The following is a 20,259-nucleotide window of genomic DNA, read 5'->3' as shown; positions in this document are numbered from 1 at the left end:
TTATTGATTCCAATTGTATAAAGCAATTATAATGCTCGTACATTTTTTGTTTTTTTTAAATATAGTTTATTTTGCATTTTTTTGCAGTTGTGATTTGTTATTTTTAGTAGCAGATTTTTTATTAACTATGTTATTCATCATAGTCGATTAATATACCTGGTATAGAAAAAAAATTAAAAAACAAAAAAAAAAATTTTTTTTAAAGAATTTCCTTAATCGACTATGCTTTATAGTTATTTTACCTTAATCGATTGTGCTTCATAGTCGATTAATAAAACTGATAAAAAAAATATCTGCTGATGCAATGATGATGTGGCTGGCGAGGGCAGAACTGGAAAAACTAATAGCTGAAAATGGGTATGGACTTTTCTCAAATGGAGCAAAATATTTTGGGCCTCTTCCCATTAAAAAAAGTAATGACGGGATTTTCTCAAATAGCCCAAAAAAATTATCAAATAAGATCGAATTAGTTCATTAATCATTATCACCTTTACGGTTTACCAACCAAATCGAAACCTTAATTAGAATTTTATAAACTATTCAAGTTTTGCAAAAAACAAGAAAGTAGGATTGAAGTTAAGATGATATAATGGTAAAATAAGTATTTTAGGGGACAAAACAAATTACTTCTCATAAATAATTGCATTTGTAATGCTCACCAAATGTACAAATAAGGTAGCAAGTAAATTGAACTTTATGAATGTTGCTAAAGCCTACAAAATTTGGTGAAAAGAAAGTATGGTAGAAACTTGAAATAGGTGGTTGAGTATTGATCCATCTCATTAATTAGTATGCTAAATCGAGTACATTGAAGAAGTGGTTTATACCTAATGTTTAGATAAAAAAAAAAAAAAAGAGAATCAATTCTTCTTTTATATTTCAATTACAATGCAATTGATCGAAGGATTTGAACTAGACAAAAATTAGTTAACTAACATTAATTAAGATTTTTTATTTATTTTCAAATTAAAATAAATGAATGGAATTGGTATATGGATGGAATATTTATCAAATTCATAACTCTGGGGAAATTTACGAAATATCTCAAGAAAACGAGCTAAAACAACATTGCAATAACTATATGCACTACTCAAAATCCTAGTAACTTGAATGAAGAATACAATGTATATAATCTATGACAAAAGAATACAATGTATATAATCTATGACAAAAAAAGTACGCATGCCCCGTTTGGTTGTCAAAATAAATCATGATTAACTAAATAGTTGGACTTAATTTGATGTTTGGTATTTCCAATAAATTGTCGGGTCGACTCGCCAAAATTATATAATCATGGCTTATCTTGCATTCTAATGAATTTTTTTTGTTGGACATTCATTGCAAGCTCCAATAAAATAATTAGATTTTACTAGATTATTTAATTTTATCTTACCAACCAAACGGGACCCAAATATACAATCTTTACGATAGGTTGTCAAAAACTATGCATACATTGACTAGGAAGCGAGAATCTTTATTAATCAATTAAGATCTCAACTAAAGATATAAGATGTTTGTTATGACATGTTGAATTTTTTATCTCCCTATTATTTATTTAATGGTGTATGATGTTTAATTTCATTAACATCAACCCAATTACTTCAAAAAAATGGAATTACCTATTCTTATTGCACATTGTTTTTTTCTTCTTCTTTTCAATATTTATATTTTGTTATTTTTTATTTTTTTGGAAAAGAGTATTTTATTTTTAGTTTTTCGAATTTATTGTCTTCTTCAGTTTTTCCGATATTTTTTGAAAAAAAACAAAAAATCAAAATTTTTTTTCGATTCTTTTTCCAATATTTTTTTTAATTATTTTTCGAAAAAAATATGTTTTTATTATTTTTTGATTTTTGTTCAGAATTTTTTATTTCCGAATTTCTTTTTCTTCAGTTTTTCCGATATTTATTTCATTTTACGATTCGAAAAAAAGTATGTTTTTATCTTTTCCGATTTTATTTTTAAAAAAACATTTTTCGAACTTTTTTTTTCGAAAAAATAGTATTTTTTTTCGGGAATTTTTTTTATTTTTCAATTTTTTCTCATAAAATAGTTTTTTTTTGAAAATAAATATTTTTTCGAATTTTTCTTTAATTTTGTCGATTTTTCTTTTTTTCTTTTTTTGATTTTTATTTATTTTTATTTTATATTTCTTATTAATTCATATTTATTATTATTTCTTTTAAATTATTGAGATAAATAGGTGAAAGTTAGAAGGATAATTTTGTCATTAAGGTATCTAATCATAGAACAATAATTTCATTGGACCAGTCAAGGTCCATTTAGTTATCTCTCAATTAGCTAACATAAGCCATGACAAAACTATTTTGACCGGTCACCCGGAAAATAATAGGGCTAACCAAACATCAATTTAAACCTTACTATTTAGTTAATCTTGCCAACCAAAGGGGACCTAAGCCTATAAATTTTATGGGGAGAATTATCTTATGTTGGCTAATCTTATCTTGGAAACCAAACGAGACTTTAGTTACTAGCTAGCACTACTAATCACACAAAGTATTATCCAACATAAGTTTGTCTGTTATAATTAGTGTTTTAAAAATAGGTCGAGGTGGCCGATTAATCAGTCTTCGAGGCGTAGGCGGTCTAAGACCTTTACGATTTTAGTGTAAGGGTTTGAAAAAATGGTTTTTGCCTGTTAGGCGGTTTATGAGGTTTTAGGTAGACTGTCAAACCTTGAAGGCGGGTCAAACTTTGTCAAAAAATCGGTCAATTTTTTTTTTTTTTTTTTTTTTATCAAAAATGAGTTTATGTGTTTTTAATTTTGTTTATACTAATTTTTGTTTTTAAAGGATCTAATGATATATACTTGCAATGGTCAAGCTTAGTTTTGGATGCACAAGATTTTCATTTTATTTTTATTTTATAAGAAGTTTTATTATATTATGATCTTATTATTATTAAAATTTTATTATGTGATTATGATATATAAACGATGGGGATAAATCATGTTTAAATATAATTCTATATATGTTTTGGGTATTTATAAAGAATATCTAAAAGTATATTACATTAAATTTAAAAATCAATTTATTTCCAATTTATCGCCGTTTAATCACCGTCGTCGCACCGATTAATCGTGAGGCGGTGCTTAACCGCCCCAGACCCAATTCCCAGCTTTTACAACCTTGGTTATAAGTCTAAGAAATTACACTTTTATAAATGATCAATACAATTCAAAGTTGAGGTTCTGACGGTAAGTATACTAATTTACTGCAAAATAATAGTGTACAAGTGGAAGATTCTAATTATTGCAAAATATTGTATTCAAATCAAGGAAAGATATATCAATGATTCTTACTTACATAAGGTGAGTAATAATCTAGGGCAAATCAAGAGTTTAATCTCAAATATGTAATTATTATTAAACACTACATGTGTTATGTTTTGTTGTTACATCAAACATTAGCTTTCATACACTCTTCTTAAGAAATCATATTTCCCATCTAACTTGAGCGTCGCAACCTCGGTGTTGCAGGTAATTGCAGCAATCTTTACGGCAATCCAAGAGACGTGCTTGAGAAGGAGACTTTGACATGGTATTTGGAAAATCTGATCTACGTATTTTGTAAATGCTCATTTGTACGGATATGAACAGTAATTGTTGGTTCACTTTGTTTTGCTACAGAATTTGGAAGAGAGATGATTATGAATAGGTACGTATTTCATGATAGAGACCACTGAACATAAAGCTCCTAGCTAAGCTCTCCTTGTAGTCTCCATTGTATATTTTCACGTGTGTATACTTCTATGTCTAAACTCCTTAATTAAGCTCTCCATGTACTATCAATAGTATATGTTTAATGTGTGCATATTTTTCTGTCTAAGCTCTATAAATAAGCTTTCTATGTGATGTGTATGCATATGTTCATGTAGTGTATGTTGTGGAGTGTCCCTATTCATAATAAATAGTTTAAGCTCTCTGGTGTCGTCCGTCTAAAGCTATCTGGTTTAGTTCGTTTAAGCTTTATATGCTATTATGTATGTATATTTAGTGTTGCACATGGGATGAGTCGCGTAATTATCGGCCAATTACCTACCCAACCTGACTACCCAATTTTGTTGAAAATTGAAAATTGTTACCGATCCGACCATTGTTAGTCGGATAATGGTTGGAAACCAACTTTGTCGGATAAACAATGGATCGGTTGGAGATATTATCTGCCATTTATTTTAACTTTTATTTTATAATATTAAGATGTTTTTGAAAGTTTTTGAACAAGATATTTAAAATTTTGAGAAAGCATATATTGCAAAAATTAGGAGTTTTTTTATTTATTAAAGTTATACAATAAGTAAATATAAAATGAAGAATATGAAATAATAGAAATAGTAAGTGAAGGTTTATAAATTTGTGTTTCGATTTTTTTTAGTTTTGACTTTTGACTTCTTTTATACATTTATAATAAATTTTTATTGTTAAAAAAGTCTATTGGGCCGATATTACCTGGCCAACCGACTTTTGAGTAAACTGAAAACAATCGACCGATCCATTTATATATTGATCGGTTAAAATTACCAGCTCGATTACAAAATTATCGGCCGAAAAAAATTACCAACTGATAAAAGTGAGTCAGTTGGCCGATAAAACCGACACATGCTCAGCCTTATGTATAGTCATGTATTATTAAGTACTAGACTCTCATAATCTGGTGTTGGTCAACATGCCATAGAAAGGGTGCACGAAGGGTAAAATTGTTTGTTCATCACCCAGGTAACCCACTTAGAGGGCGTCGAAGATTTTAAATGGTACAAAAATTCAATTAAATGACATTTAGCAAATAGCAAAAAAAAAAAAGTCCCATGCCCATTAAATTAACTATAAAAAAATATTTTTGAGGGAGGAGGATCTAATTCCCAATATATATTTATATATTTTTATATGCGTGTGTGTTTTTATTTAAATATATGCCAATCATTAATTTTGGAACAATAATTGGTAACTAGTCGACATAATTTAATTTGACAGAGCATTATTTATTATTCAGCATCATGATTAATTAGCTGCATTTGAATAGGTAATTAGTGTCCAAAAAAATTCAACAGGGACAAGGTGTGTGTAATAATGTCAAGATGTAAGAAAAGGGCCAAACATATTCTTCCAAGATCTTGACCATATCGGCTGTACTGTACTACTGTAAATTATTCTCACCTATATGTCTATAATCTATATATACAACCTAGGCAAGAGCCAACCATTTTCAGGATTTTTCATTGACTTGCAGAATATTTATTTACAATATGTATACGTGTGTGTATGTATGTGTGTGTGTGTGTGTGAGAGAGAGAGAGAGAGAGAGAGAGAGAGAGAGAGAGAGAGAGAGAGAGAGAGAGAGAGAGAGAATTAAGAGATAGGACAACCTGTGAAACCATTTGTCTTGTTGGTAATATTCCTTCTGAGAGAATATGCATCGAAGAACACAAATAAAAATAAATGTTAAAATAATACTAATATAATATCCATTTTACAGTAAAATTATTGAATTAATAAGGTGCGCATGCAATTAAAGATTCTTGGAAATTTGAGAAACTCAATTTTGGTTGCATTTATAAATGGATTAAATCTATTTTATCAAAAAACTTTTTGGTGAATGAGATGATTTAAACCACGTAATTTAATTAGGGTAAATTCCACTTTACCCTCTTGTACTTTGGTTGGATATCACTTTACCTCCTTGTACTCTCAATTGCATCGATTTGCCCTCTTGTACTTTGGTTCGATATCACTTTACCCCATTTTACTCTCAATTCATCGATTTGTCCACTTGTATTTTGGCTCGATATCACTTTACCCCCTTCTACTCTCAATTGCATCGGTTTGCCCCCTTACTTAAAAAATGTCTCAATATGGCCCTCGCTGTTAGTTTTCAGACATTTGACCTTAACACCGTTTGATTAAGTGTGAAAATTACTAAAATGTCACCCCTCCAGTTTAAATAATTATTAAAAAAATTAAAAATAAATTAAAAATAAAAAACAACAAAAAATAAAATAATAAAAAAATCAAAACAACGAGAAAACATAGTCCACGACGCCGGCCATAATTTTTATTTTATTTTATTAATAATTATTTAAATTGAGAGGGGTGGCTTTTTTGTAATTTTCAAACTTAGATCAAACGGTGTTAAGATCAAAGGTCTGAAAACTAACGACAAGGACCACATTGAGATAATTTTTCAAGTATACGGGGGCAAATCGGTACAATTGAGAGTAGAATGGGGGTAAAGTGATATCGAATCAAAGTACAAGGGGGCAGATCGGTGAATTGAGAGTAGAAGGGGGTAAAGTGATATCGAACCAAAATGCAAGGGGGCAAATCAATGCAATTGAGAGTACAAGGGAGTAAAGTGATATCCAACCAAAGTAAGGGGTAAAGTGAAATTTACCCATTTAATTACATATAAAATATGAAGAGGTGAAAATCACTATTAAAAATATGGAGATGTTTAGACATTTATTCGGTCGAAGGTGTAAAGTTGAACAAAAAACTAAACATGTTTTGAACCAAATTAAGGCTCTTTGTGAAATGGTTTACCCAACAACTAAACCATTTTTGACAAATAGTTTATTGGCATAATCAACCATCAACTAACACATTAAAATTTTGTCGATAATAACAAATCCATGATAGTTGGGTCGATTTTTAGTCTCCAATATACTAATTAAAAAATTGTTTAAGTGGGTAATATCGACTAATGAACTACAATTGTTGTTTATTTATTAATTTTATTTAGTTGTTTAATATTTTTATTTTTATTTTAAGTTTCTACTTCAAATCTAATTAATTGTATCACACTACATACTCCTCCCCTCATTATAATATGTGATGTCATTAAATTATTAATTATAAGAAAATAATAGTGTTGTAATAGAACTTTAATGAAAATTTTAATTTCTATAGATATGGTTATGAGCAATCAGTCGACGCATCAACTGATCCGTAAAGTTGGTTGTCAACCAACACCCAATCCATATCAATTGGCTCGATAATGATTTATATCTACAAAAGTTGGCTTGTGGGGGTCGAGTTGGTCTGAAAACAAATTATTCAACGACCCAACCGAGTATATCACTAAACTTATTAGCGTATATATTATATATATATTACGTACATTATATTATTATTCCTATTTATTCTAGTTACCTTGTATAATAGGTTACCTTGTGTAGTTAGGATTAGGGTTTCCTACATATCACTATATATATGATTAATATACGTGAGAGATAAATCATTCTCTCTTTTCTCCAAATATATTTCTCCTATATGGTATCAGACACTAGGTTAACCTAGCCGTCACCATCTTTCTCCCCCTCTCGGCCGTCTCTTCTCTTCTCCATGGCCGACGATACTTCTTCTTCTTCTTCTTCTTCCTCCACCACCTCTCTCAATCCTTTCCACCTCGCCCATGCCGTCTCCAATATCAAATCTCTAATTCCCGTTATCCTCGATCTAAAAAATCCCAACTATCAAAAGTGGAGCCATTATTTTACAATTACTGTCGGTCGTTTCTGCCTCTCAGATCTTCTCCATGGCAAACCCCGACCAGATTCAATCTCCGCCGATGAATGGCAACGCGCCGACTATCTCCTCCAATCTTGGATCTACGGCACCATCTCCGATGATTTGTCCAGCATGGTTCTCTCCAAAACCTCTACCGCCAGTGATCTATGGACGGCTATCTCCTCTCTCTTCACCGATAATAAGGATTATCGAGCCATTCAACTTGAAGAAAAATTCAAGTCCCTCAAGAAAGGCACTCTCTCCATTCACGACTATTGCCAAATAATCAAGACCACGGCGGACAGCTTGGCCGATGTCGGAAATCCAATCTCCGACAAACAACTCGTTCTACAAACCCTACACGGCCTTCCGAAAAATTACGGGACCGTCGCCAATCTCATCTCCTTTCAAAATCCCCTTCCAACCTTTCTACAGACTCGTTCGCTCCTTCAGATGGAAGAAACAAGAATTTCTGAACCGGAGCAGACCGCTGCTGTTTTCTACGCCTCCAACGCGAACTGTCCATCCAACAGTTGCAACAGTTGCTGCAACAGTTCCCGCGGAGGTAGTTCTTCGCGCTATCAGCGCAGGGGTGGCCGATCCAACCGTCGCGGAGGTCGCATCACTAACCGTCACCCCATGCAGCACTACGGCTATCATAGTGCTCATGGCGCATCTCAACTTTGGCGCGCACCTTACCGACAACAGTCAATTCTAGGATCCGCTCAAAATACATCGGGCGACCCAGCGGCCCAAGCCTACTTTACTGGACCACCTGAACCCTACACCGGTCACTCGGCTCCTACTCAGGTTCATCCGCAGCAGCAACCGTGCCACAGCTCTAGCAGTTCCATCAACAGTTGCAACAGTTCCTGCAACAGTGCCAACGTGGTGGATCTCGCAAACCGTTTGAATACGGTGACACTTCAGCAGCCTACCGAGGCACAGTGGTTCATGGACAGCGGGGCGACCTCTCATATGGCACCACACTCAGGTAATTTCAATTTTGTTTTTAATCCTGGCAGTAAATTCCCCAAACATGTTGTCGTCGGTAATGGTTCCACCCTCCCCATAACCCACATAGGCCACACCATTCTTCCCACCACTCCTTTCCGCCTCACAAATGTCTATGTCACACCCAATATCGTCAAACACCTTATATCTGTTCGAAAGTTCACCCGCGATAACTCATGTTCGGTTGAATTTGATCCGTTTGGTTTTTATGTAAAAGATCTTCGGAGTCGAGTCGAAATTTTCAGGTGCAATAGCTCCGGTGACCTATATCCTTTTAACGTCCCTCCCCCCACCTCACCTCCCGCTGCTTTCCTCACTGTCACAACACCTTCATCTCGTACTCTTTGGCATCGGCGTCTAGGTCACCCCGGCAAACACGTCATGTCTCGTTTATTTTCTAGCACTTTTCCTTCCCATAATAAAGACGCTAGGGAGTCTCTTTGTAATGTCTGTCAATTAGGCAAGCATTTTCGTCTACCATTTTTTTCCCAAAAATCTACTACGGTTGCTCCTTTTCAAATTATTCATGCTGATTTATGGACTTCTCCTGTTTCTAGCCTTACGGGTTTCAAATATTATCTTGTGTTAGTTGATGATTTTACCCATTATTTATGGACTTTTCCCCTTCGCAATAAATCTGATGTTTTTCCAACCTTTGTCAATTTTCATACACTTCTCAAAACTCAATTCCAACATCCCCTGAAAGCCTTACAAAGTGATAATGGTCGTGAATTCAAAAATGCTGATTTTCAAAACTACTTCACTAAACACGGCATACTAAATCGTTTTTCGTGTCCCCACACCTCCCCTCAAAACGGACACGCAGAACGAATGATCTGCACTATAACTAACATGATTCGATCCCTCATCTTTCAAGCCCATCTTCCTCCTACTTATTGGGTCGAAGCCCTTCATATGGCCACACACCTACTCAATATCTTACCTACCAAAACCACACAAAACCGGACTCCTCACGAAGCTCTTTACCTCATCAAACCCACATACTCTCATCTTCGAGTATTCGGCTGTCTCTGTTATCCCAACCTCACCGCCACCACACCACATAAACTCGCCCCCCGTTCTACCCCTTGTGTCTATCTCGGTCACCCTTCATCTCACAAAGGCTATCGTTGTCTTGATAGATCCACTGGCCGAATCATAATTTCTCGTCATGTTACCTTCGACGAAACCAACTTTCCTTTTGCTGAGTCCACTCCCCCCAAAAACACACTTCCTCCTTCTGCCTTGGACGAAAACACACCCTCCATGTTCCTTCTCCCTCAGACTTCGGCTAACTGTTGCAACAGTTCATCCAACTGTTCCAACAGTGAACCACCATCTTCCAACAGTTCGTCCAACAATCCTATAACACAGCCACCACCTGTTTCTCCTGCAGCACCACCTCTTGACCACGGCCAGCTCACATCTCCTTCTCCTACACCCACACCTCCCCCACCTCCCCCTGCTCACCCTATGGTGACTCGCAGTAAAGTGGGCATCCACAAACCCAAAGTCCCTTTCTCTCTCGTTGCGTCCTCTATCTCTTCCATTCCCACCAACTATCGCCAAGCTCTCCTTGACCAAAATTGGCGAAACGCCATGATTGAGGAATATACTGCTTTAATTAAAAACAATACTTGGAATGTTGTGCCCCGCCCCCCGTTCACTAATGTTATTTCTGGTAAGTGGATATACAAACAGAAACTCAAGTCTGATAGCTCCCTTGAGCGATACAAAGCACGGTGGGTCGTTCGTGGGTTTAACCAGCAGGCTGGCATCGATTTTGACGAGACTTTTAGCCTAGTTGTCAAACCAGCCACTGTTCGAACAGTTCTCAGTATTGCTCTCTCGCGATCATGGCCAATCCACCAGCTTGATGTGAAAAATGCCTTCTTACATGGCAATCTCTCTGAAACTGTCTACTGCGAGCAACCTCCCGGATTCGTCGATCCATCTCGACCCACTCACGTGTGTCGTCTCAACAAAGCACTCTACGGTCTAAAGCAGGCACCACGTGCTTGGTACAAGCGTTTTGCATCTTACATTACTACCATGGGGTTCAGAGAATGCAAGTCCGACTCTTCACTCTTTGTGTACTGTCGTAACAGTTCACGCGACTGTCGCAACAGTTCATGCGCCTACCTTCTGCTGTATGTCGATGACATTGTACTTACGGCCTCCACACCTGAATTGCTCCGCTCTATCATCGCTGCCCTAAATCAAGAGTTCGCAATGAAGGATCTTGGTGATCTTCACTACTTTCTCGGCATCTCAGTTACTCGCTCGTCGAATGGGCTATTCCTCTCTCAACGCAAGTACGCCGACGAGATACTAGAGCGTGCACACATGGCTTCCTGCAATCCTTGTCTTACGCCGGCTGACACAAAGAGCAAATTTTCTTCGACCACTGGACCCCCCGTTGCTGATCCTACTCTTTATCGCAGCCTTGCCGGTGCACTGCAATACCTCACGTTTACGCGTCCTGACATCTGCTATGCTGTGCAACAAATATGTCTATTCATGCATGATCCGAGGGAACCTCATATGGCTGCTCTCAAGCGTATCCTTCGCTACATTCGTGGCACTCTCGATCACGGCCTTCAACTCTCCCCCAATCCGGACCTCTCCCTTATCGCTTACTCCGACGCCGATTGGGGTGGATGCCCTGACACTCGTCGTTCGACATCGGGCTATTGTGTTTTCCTCGGCAACAACCTCATCTCTTGGTCCTCCAAACGACAGGTCACCACTTCTCGATCGAGTGCGGAGGCCGAATATCGAGCTGTCGCAAATGCCGTCGCCGAAACAACTTGGTTACGCAACCTACTTTCTGAGTTGCTCTGCCCACTTTCGAAAGCCACTATTGTATACTGTGACAACGTCAGTGCCGTCTACCTATCCAGCAATCCTATTCAACACTCTCGTACGAAACATGTGGAGATCGATATCCACTTTGTCCGAGACAAAGTTGCTTTGGGACACGTTCGAGTTCTTCACGTCCCATCCGCCTACCAGTTCGCCGATATCTTCACGAAAGGACTCCCTACTCAACTGTTCCAACAATTTGTCTCCAGTCTCCACGTCCTCTCCTTTCCCGTTTCGACTGCGGGGGTGTATTAGCGTATATATTATATATATATTACGTACATTATATTATTATTCCTATTTATTCTAGTTACCTTGTATAATAGGTTACCTTGTGTAGTTAGGATTAGGGTTTCCTACTATATATATGATTAATATACGTGAGAGATAAATCATTCTCTCTTTTCTCCAAATATATTTCTCCTATAAAACTAAATAGGTGTTTGAATCATGTGAAAATGAGTGGTTCCTTTCCAAAGATTCATTTTCTGAAAAGTTGTGACTTTTTGTCATAACCTTTAAAAATTTATAAATAGATCCACTAGTCCAATAATTATATTTAAAGATGTTCTTAACAGGTTTCTTCTTTCTTTAATCCGTGAATATATGCGTTGTGAAAATTTTCTTATATTCTTGTTGAGAGTTCGAAGCACATCAAGCGTTCGTTGTTCTCGATATTAGTAATGTTATTGTGTTGAGAAAAAAATGTCTTTGTATCTAAGGAGACAATTACTATAGAACCGTGTATATGATCGGTGCGGAACAATATTGACTAAAGGACAAATAGTCGAATTCTTCGCCAACCATTTTGCTAAACTCATCGTCTGTTAGTTTGCACCAAGAACACAACAACTTCACATCTTCCTTGACAAAAAAGGGGGGAAAAAAGACACATTTCTTGTAATCGAACTTCAAGAAGGTAATGAAGAATTTGTCCACTTGAACATGATCTTTCATTCTCTTTTGATATTAACTTAATTAGTTATGTTATGTGTGCATCTCGTATATCAGTTTATCAATATATGTTGCATCTTTGACTATATGTTTAATATATATAAGTGATATAATGGTAAAATAAAATAAGGGGTTAATACTTAATACTTCATAAATCTTACCTTAGACAATCAGAGATTTAGACGTTTGAAAATAGCTCGGTGACGGTTATGTCAAATAGGCACGTGACAAATCATTTAATTGAAAAATGGATATTCAACTTTTTTATCTTAAAAATAAGTTCACCCCTTCAACAATTATTGCTACTAACAAAAACTTTATAATATATTCCAAAATTATCTCTGACCCTTTTAAATCCTAATTTAACCTCAATTTTATCAATTCTGACCTATAGTCTAATTTTAACCCCGATTTTGACCGTCACGCTGTTGACCGTTAGTCAACGATGTTGACTTTCTTCTTTATGTTTTTTCTTTAAAAAACTTTTTTTTCCCGTTGTTCACTGCTGGTCAACGGCATTGACTTTTTTCTTCTTGTTTTAGTTTTATTTTTAAGAAAAAACCCGTTGATTTTTTTTCTTTTTCTGAATTTTTGTTTTGTTTAAAAGAACTGTGGAATTTTTCACCAGTTACTTGACCGCCGATCTATGTTGTTTATTTATTTATTTTTTCCCGAGGAGTTGCCTTTTATGTTTTTGCCGGTCACAAAGTAATGCTACTATCTAATGCAATGATATTAAAAAGGGCGAATGGCAAAAAGGCCCATTACATGAGACTTAAATGCATTTTGGTCCACAAAAAAAACAGTCTCTCAATTAAACCCATCCCCATGTCTTTAGTCCAAAATACCCTCCATAATATAATTCTTATCAATTCCACCCATTATGCTCTAACTTCCTTAATATTACACATTGACCCCGGATTTAAACAAATATATCACATTAACCCCCCAAATTTTTTTTTTCAGAAAATAATTTTTTTTCTGAAATGTTTTTTTTTTTCCGGCCAGATTCCGGCGTTGACTTTTTTTTTTGAAAACTTTTTTTTTTCCCTGAATTTTTTTTCTGGCCGGTCAACCACCGTTGATCGCCGGTCTCCGCGCGTTGATTTTTTTTTTTTGAAAACTTTTTTTATTCCCTGAAATTTTTTTCCGGCCGGTCAACCACCGTTGACCGCCGGTCTCCGGCGTTGACTTTTTCTTTTTTTTTGAAATTTTTTTTTCTTAGAAAAAAAATATTTTAATTAATATTACTATCTTGACTACTAAATTACTGTCTCAGATAGTAATATTACTGTTTGGGACAGTAATATTATGAATATTATTTTCCCGAACAGTAATATTATTAATATTATTGTCTAAGACAGTTAAATTACTATTGGATACAGTAATTTAGCAGCCAAGACAGTAATATTAATTAAAATATTTTATTTAAGAAAAAAAATAAAAAAAAAGTCAATTAACAGTTAAATTACTGTCTCCGACAGTTAAATAACTGCTGGAGACAGTAATTTAGCAACGAATACAGTAATACTAATTAAAAATATTTTTTTTAAGAATAAAAAAAGTCAATTAACAGTTAAATTACTGTCTCCGACGGTTAAATAACTGCAGGAGACAGTAATTTAACAACGAATACAGTAATATTAATTAAAATATTTTAAAAAAAATCAATTAACAGTTAAATTACTGTCTCCGACAGTTAAATAACTGCTGGAGACAGTAATTTAGTAGCAAAGACAATAATATTAATTAAAATATTTTTGAAGAAAAAAAAAAGAAGTCAATTTACAGTTAAATTACTGTCTCCGACAGTTAAATAACTGCCGGAGACAGTAATTTAGCATCCATGACAGTAATATTAATTAAAATATTTTTTTAAGAAAAAACAAAATTATAAAAAAAAAAAAAAGTCAACGCCGGAGACCGGCGGTCAACGCCGGCGACCGGCGGCCTCCGGTGGTGGCGGGTCAAAATTGAAATTCGGGTTAAAATTGGTTAATTGATGAAATTGGGCTAAATTGGGGTGTAAATCATGAAATTGGGCTAAATTGGGGTGTAAATCATGAAATTGGAGTTGAATTGGGTTTCAATGAATTGGAGGTAATTTTGGTATATATAAAGGGATTTTCCTTATTTGCAAATAAGTTTGAATGTGCTGGATTTATTTGAAAGACAAAAAAGTTGGATGTCCATCTTTTAATTAAGTGCCCTTGTCATAGGCCTATTTGCCATTTACCCTATTAAAAATATATTTATTATTCTGTTGCACTATAATATTAAAGTGTTACCCAATAATATTACTTTGTTGATCGGTAAACACAAAAAAAATCAAGCCAAAAAAAAAAAACTAATTTTATTATGGAGCAAAATAATATTACTGTCCAACATAGTAATATTATTATGTTAGACAGTAATATTATTGTCTAAAACAAAATGAAAAACAAAGTTAAGAAAAAATAATATTACTGTGTAACACACTAACAAAATAATATTACTGTGTTAAGTGTTAAGTTGTTAACCAGTAAACAAAGGGTAAACAATTCAAACCAAAAAAAATTTAACGCGGCGGATTTTTTTTCTTCAGAAAAATGAATTTTGAAAAGAAAAAAAAAAGAATCCACGCCGGTTGTATCAGGAAAAATAATTCAACGCCATTGACAGGTCAATGGCGATAATTGTTTTTCTAAAATTTGAATGGCGATTAATATGCATTTTTTGTTAAAATTAGGATCAATGTGCAATATTGATTAAATTCGGATTTTGGGTTGAAATTTGAGTAATTTAGATATGAAAGGGTATTTTAGTCATTCGCAGAGTTGATGTCTTTTTTGCAGAAAATATTTTTGAGTGGATACGATTGCAATTGATTATGTGTCCATGGTCCTATATGCAATTTGCCCATATATAATTACAAGTATGTCTCTACGTGAATCATCGGAGGAAAATGTAGCTTTACGTAGATTTAATCATATTCGGCACCCTTTAAATAGAGTTTCTTGGCACATTACACTTTCGAAAAAAAATAATAGCAATTAGCACCTTCGAAACACAATAACTCATACACAATGCACCTCCAATTTAGGTTTTTAAGCTAATGAAGGTAATTTAATATTTTTGTGGTTTTTTTAGGATGCCTACTATCAATTTTTTTTTTCTTTTTTTTAATCAATCTTTCATGGCAATTTTGAAACTACAAATTGCAAAACTAAAATGCATTTCATTAACATATTTGAAATTATATTTTCTAAAGGAAAAAAGAAAAAAATAATTCAGCTATGGTGTCATTAAGTTATTTGAAATTATATTTTCTTACAAAAGTTTCTACCAAACTTTATCATAGTTACAATAAAAGATCCAGACATCGAATAATATAGTGAGCAAAGTTTATATTTTTTTTTTTTGTGTGTGTGTGTGTATGTGTCAACTCAATGCATGTATTCTATATCGCACTATATATGCTTTAAAATTAGGTTGGAGAGTGGAAGATAATAACTATTATACTTGTTAATTAGCACCATGAAAAATGAAATTGTCTTCATTAAATTTTAAATATTCAATTTAATATGCATTATGAATTGTTTATTGTGTTTCAAGGGTACAAAATACATGGTACAAAATGCCTAATACTTCATTTCAGTGCAAAGTGCGACTAATTCATTTCTCGAATTCCTATTATTTTATATAAAAAAACATGGTGTATATGAAAGCATTAACGGCCCTTCTTCATAAAACTTTTAATCTATTCGACCATTCGAACTTTAAATTTTGGCTCCGCTAGTGGAGATGACAATTGCAACATGTGACTATTGAGTATTGACCATTATGAAATAATGTTATTTTCTTTTTTTTTTTTTTTCCTTTCCTTTCCCTTTTCTTTTCTTCTTTTATTTATTTATATATTTATTATTATTATCATTGAACCAAATTTATCTTCATGATGTTCATTTAATAAGTAAACCTTTTTAGACAATGAAGATTTTTAGACAAACTCAATAACTAGATTGTATTATTCGACTACTTAAAAACTTATTAGTCGATTATATACTCAATAACATGGTAAATAGTATTATTTGATGACTTGTTCTTAAAAAACTACATATTGCTCATTTTAAATTAAGTATTATTAAACTATTATTCTATCGAATTTCATACAAATAATATAATCAAATCAATGTGTCGGTGGCCGGACAATTGGGAAGATAAGTTTGGTCGTATGATGGACTTTCTCTGTTTTAAATCAACTACCATTTATTTTTCATATTACATGTCAATTAAAAATATTGAAGAGATGAACCATTTATTTTTCATATTATATGTCACTTAAAAATATTGAAGAGATAAAACAGTGTGCAAAATATTGGAAATATTTATTTTCCAAAAAGTATATATAGCATACAATATATATATTATGATTAGGATTTGTGAATCATTGAATATACAATTGCAAAAATTATCTCACGTACAATCTGATTTTTGGTTTTCAATTTTACCAAGAGGTAGAAAAATACGAAAAAAATAGGAATGAACGGCGTCCATTTTCTAATGGATAGGACAGAGGTCTTCTAAACCTTTGGTATAGGTTCAAATCCTATTGTAACAAAGGGGATTCTTATTTGTACAAATGGTACTTCGAGCTTGGAACGAGCATGAAGATATTAACGATACTTCTTTATCTTTTGAGTTGTTCTGCCGGATCGGTCGCTCAAGATCTTTGGTATCTACCCGGACCCGATGAAAAAAATGGGATCGCTTCTTATGGACTCGTTGAGAATGATTTGGATCTAGTTCATGGCCTATTAGAAGTAGAAGGCGCTCTGGTGGGATCTTCACAACCCCCAAATGTTTTTTAGCTATTTTGTAGTTAAATTTTTTTTGAATATTAGTCTTGCCCCTCCAATTGTTTTGTAAATATATTTCTTAACCCTTCAATATTTTGTTTTGTCACCATAATTTTATATAAATTATATATACACACATATATATACATATATATTATATTTAATATAATAATATAACATAAAATGGTGAAAATTAGTACTATTTTTAATAAAAAATTATAATTATGTATTTATTTTTTATTCTTTTATTAATACCTTTAATAAATAATATGGAACGGTGTTTTGAACTACTTAAATAATTAAATGCAATACATTATTAGAATGATTTGGATTAATTAGTTTTTTTGGATGCTTGAAATATGAAAGATTATAATATGTACTATTCGCATTAAAATTTAACAATATAAACTTCTTTTTGCAGCCAAAAATTTTATCCAGCCGCCTCTAACTTTTCATCATTGATCCGCCCCTGTTCCCAATTGTCATTTGTTTTTTATTCATGGAGATTTTTTTAATTAAAATTCATATATATATATATATATATATATATATATATATATATATATATATATATATATATATGCCATCTCAATGTATTCAAAATATGGATAATTTGCTATAGGTCTTGTTATAAGAAATTTTATATGTATAAATTCAACTACTAATTTTTTATTTTTGTTGAGTTTATTACTTTTATTGAGTCAAAAATACCTCCAACAAAATATAGAAAATAAAAATCACAAAATAATAGTCCACTTTATAGATATTTTAATCTCACGTTTTTCTCCCTAGCGTATTCAAAATCAATTCATCTCCCAATCTGAAGATCAACGCTTCTGCAAAACCGATTTCAAAAAACACAAAACTCTAGCATATAAATTGCGTAAGTCGTTTGCTATTTCGGAGACTTTATTTGTTGTTTGTGTTTGCGATTCAACTTCTCATGTTGCTTTGTTGTCTGCACAATCCACCACATCGGGAAACATCAAAATAGCAAACAATGGTATAAAAAAAAGATTCACCATTTTCAGCCATTCATCCAAAAAGTGCAGCACCGTGTGTGTGATTTGTTTCTTGTTTATTGTTTGATGTTTGTTGTTTATTGTAAGATGTTTGTAGTTTACTATTGTTGTTTATTCTTTGTTAACTTTGAAAAATCAAAATATCCTTCTTGTGTATCTCCTCCCTCCAATTCACGGCTGCAACAAACTACTTAAGCAATCGAATTAGCACGACTCAGACACCTATTGATCACCAACTCCCGCTCCACTTCACCGCCCTACTCCTACTCCCATCGAAAAAAGATGTTCATTTATTGTCACCGCCACCATCTTCAGCCGTAAACCCATACCATAAAAAATCATCTTTAATAGAGATGCATGTGAGAGAGAGAGTTGTGAGAGAGAGGGGGGGCGTATGGCATGTGTGGGAGAGAGAGAAGAAAACTGTGAAAGAGAGAGGAGATAGAGAAAGTAGTTTGTGTGATTTATTTTCTTACTTTACTAACGTAAATAGACAATAGCGGTCCTTATGTCTATGTATAATAAATTTTATTTGTTTTATATTATTTTTTTGGGTGATAGTACCTAATTAACCCTATATTCATCTAGTAAATATAATCTCCACTCATATAACTTCAAGAAATATGACTTCTAGCTAATTTTCCCTTCAAAATACAACACATCTACGAAAAACTAAATTAATATTCCAATAGAGGAATTAAACGGAGTATCAAATAATAAAACTACCATTTTGATTCCAAAACTTAAAATATTCCACTTCAATAGAGGCATAAAATTGATGGTTAGTTTGATACTCAACCTCTCGGATGTGCAAAAAAAGATCCCGAAATGTGAAGTATCAAAATTGTAACCACCCAATCAACCTATCATGAGTTGACATGTGTTATTTAAAAATATAATTATTCATATATTTTAATTTTAATAATCTATTTGATGTTTATAGTTGCAGTAAAAAACTTTTAAAGCGATATCAAAATAATATAAGGTATCAAATGAACATTTGATATTCTATTTTGATACTTGTCCATTGGAGTTGCTCTTAATTTAAGGAAATAATCTAAATTAATTGGTTAAATCACATTAGAGTTATCATTTAATAAAGATTCTATTAACTTAAAGGTATTACAAATAAGTTTATGGCGGGCAATTTATTCTAATCTTGGTCCATCCCCAAATTTCTTTTACAAAAAGCTCAGATAAAATTCAGATGTGTTAATGACTAAAATTCTTTATTATATTTTAATATACTTCAATTTGATCCCTTTAACCACAACTTACCTCAATTTGGCCCAAGTTTCACAAATTATTTAATTTTGACCACTAACTTAATTTTAATCGTTGCCGTTGTTGACCGCCGGCCAGCCGCTGTTAACCACCATGTCTGGCGTTGTTTTGATTTTTTTTCCCTTATTTTTTTTCCGCCGCCGATGACCGGTTCCATTGACTTTTTATTTTCAAAATAATTTTGGCACAATTGACGGTAAAATTAACTATAATATTGTTTAAAACAGTAATACATACAATAATATTAACACAACATAATCACTATGCTACATAATAATTAATGTGTAATACAATAATATTATTATGTTGACCAGTCAACAAAGACACAAAATGAAAACAGAAAAAAAAAAATAATAATGTTGTGTTTGACAGTACTATTACTATCAACCACAATATTAGTGAGGCTGACAATAATATGATTGTCAATCACATTAATATAACAATACTACTAGACATTGGTATTATAATGTTGACCGGTCAACAAAGCAAACAAAATAAAAAATCCAAAAAAAATATTAATATTGATATGGATGACACTAATATTACTGTGATTGACAATAATTTAGAAATATTATTATGGGTGACAGTAAATTTACTATCAAACAGAACAGTCATCGGTATGCAGGAAGAAAAAATCAAAAGAAAAAAGTCAACGACGCTGTAGACCGACGTTGACCGCAGGTCAGCGGAGACGGACAAAAGCAGAAAGAGAAAAAATAAAGAAATAAAAATATTCAATGATGGAGACCGACGGTTTCCG

The sequence above is a fragment of the Erythranthe guttata genome, chromosome 4 (assembly GCF_056151865.1).
Source record: "Erythranthe guttata isolate IM_541 chromosome 4, IM_541, whole genome shotgun sequence".
In the NCBI taxonomy this organism is placed as follows: Eukaryota; Viridiplantae; Streptophyta; class Magnoliopsida; order Lamiales; family Phrymaceae; genus Erythranthe; species Erythranthe guttata.
This window is presented reverse-complemented; position numbering follows the sequence as displayed.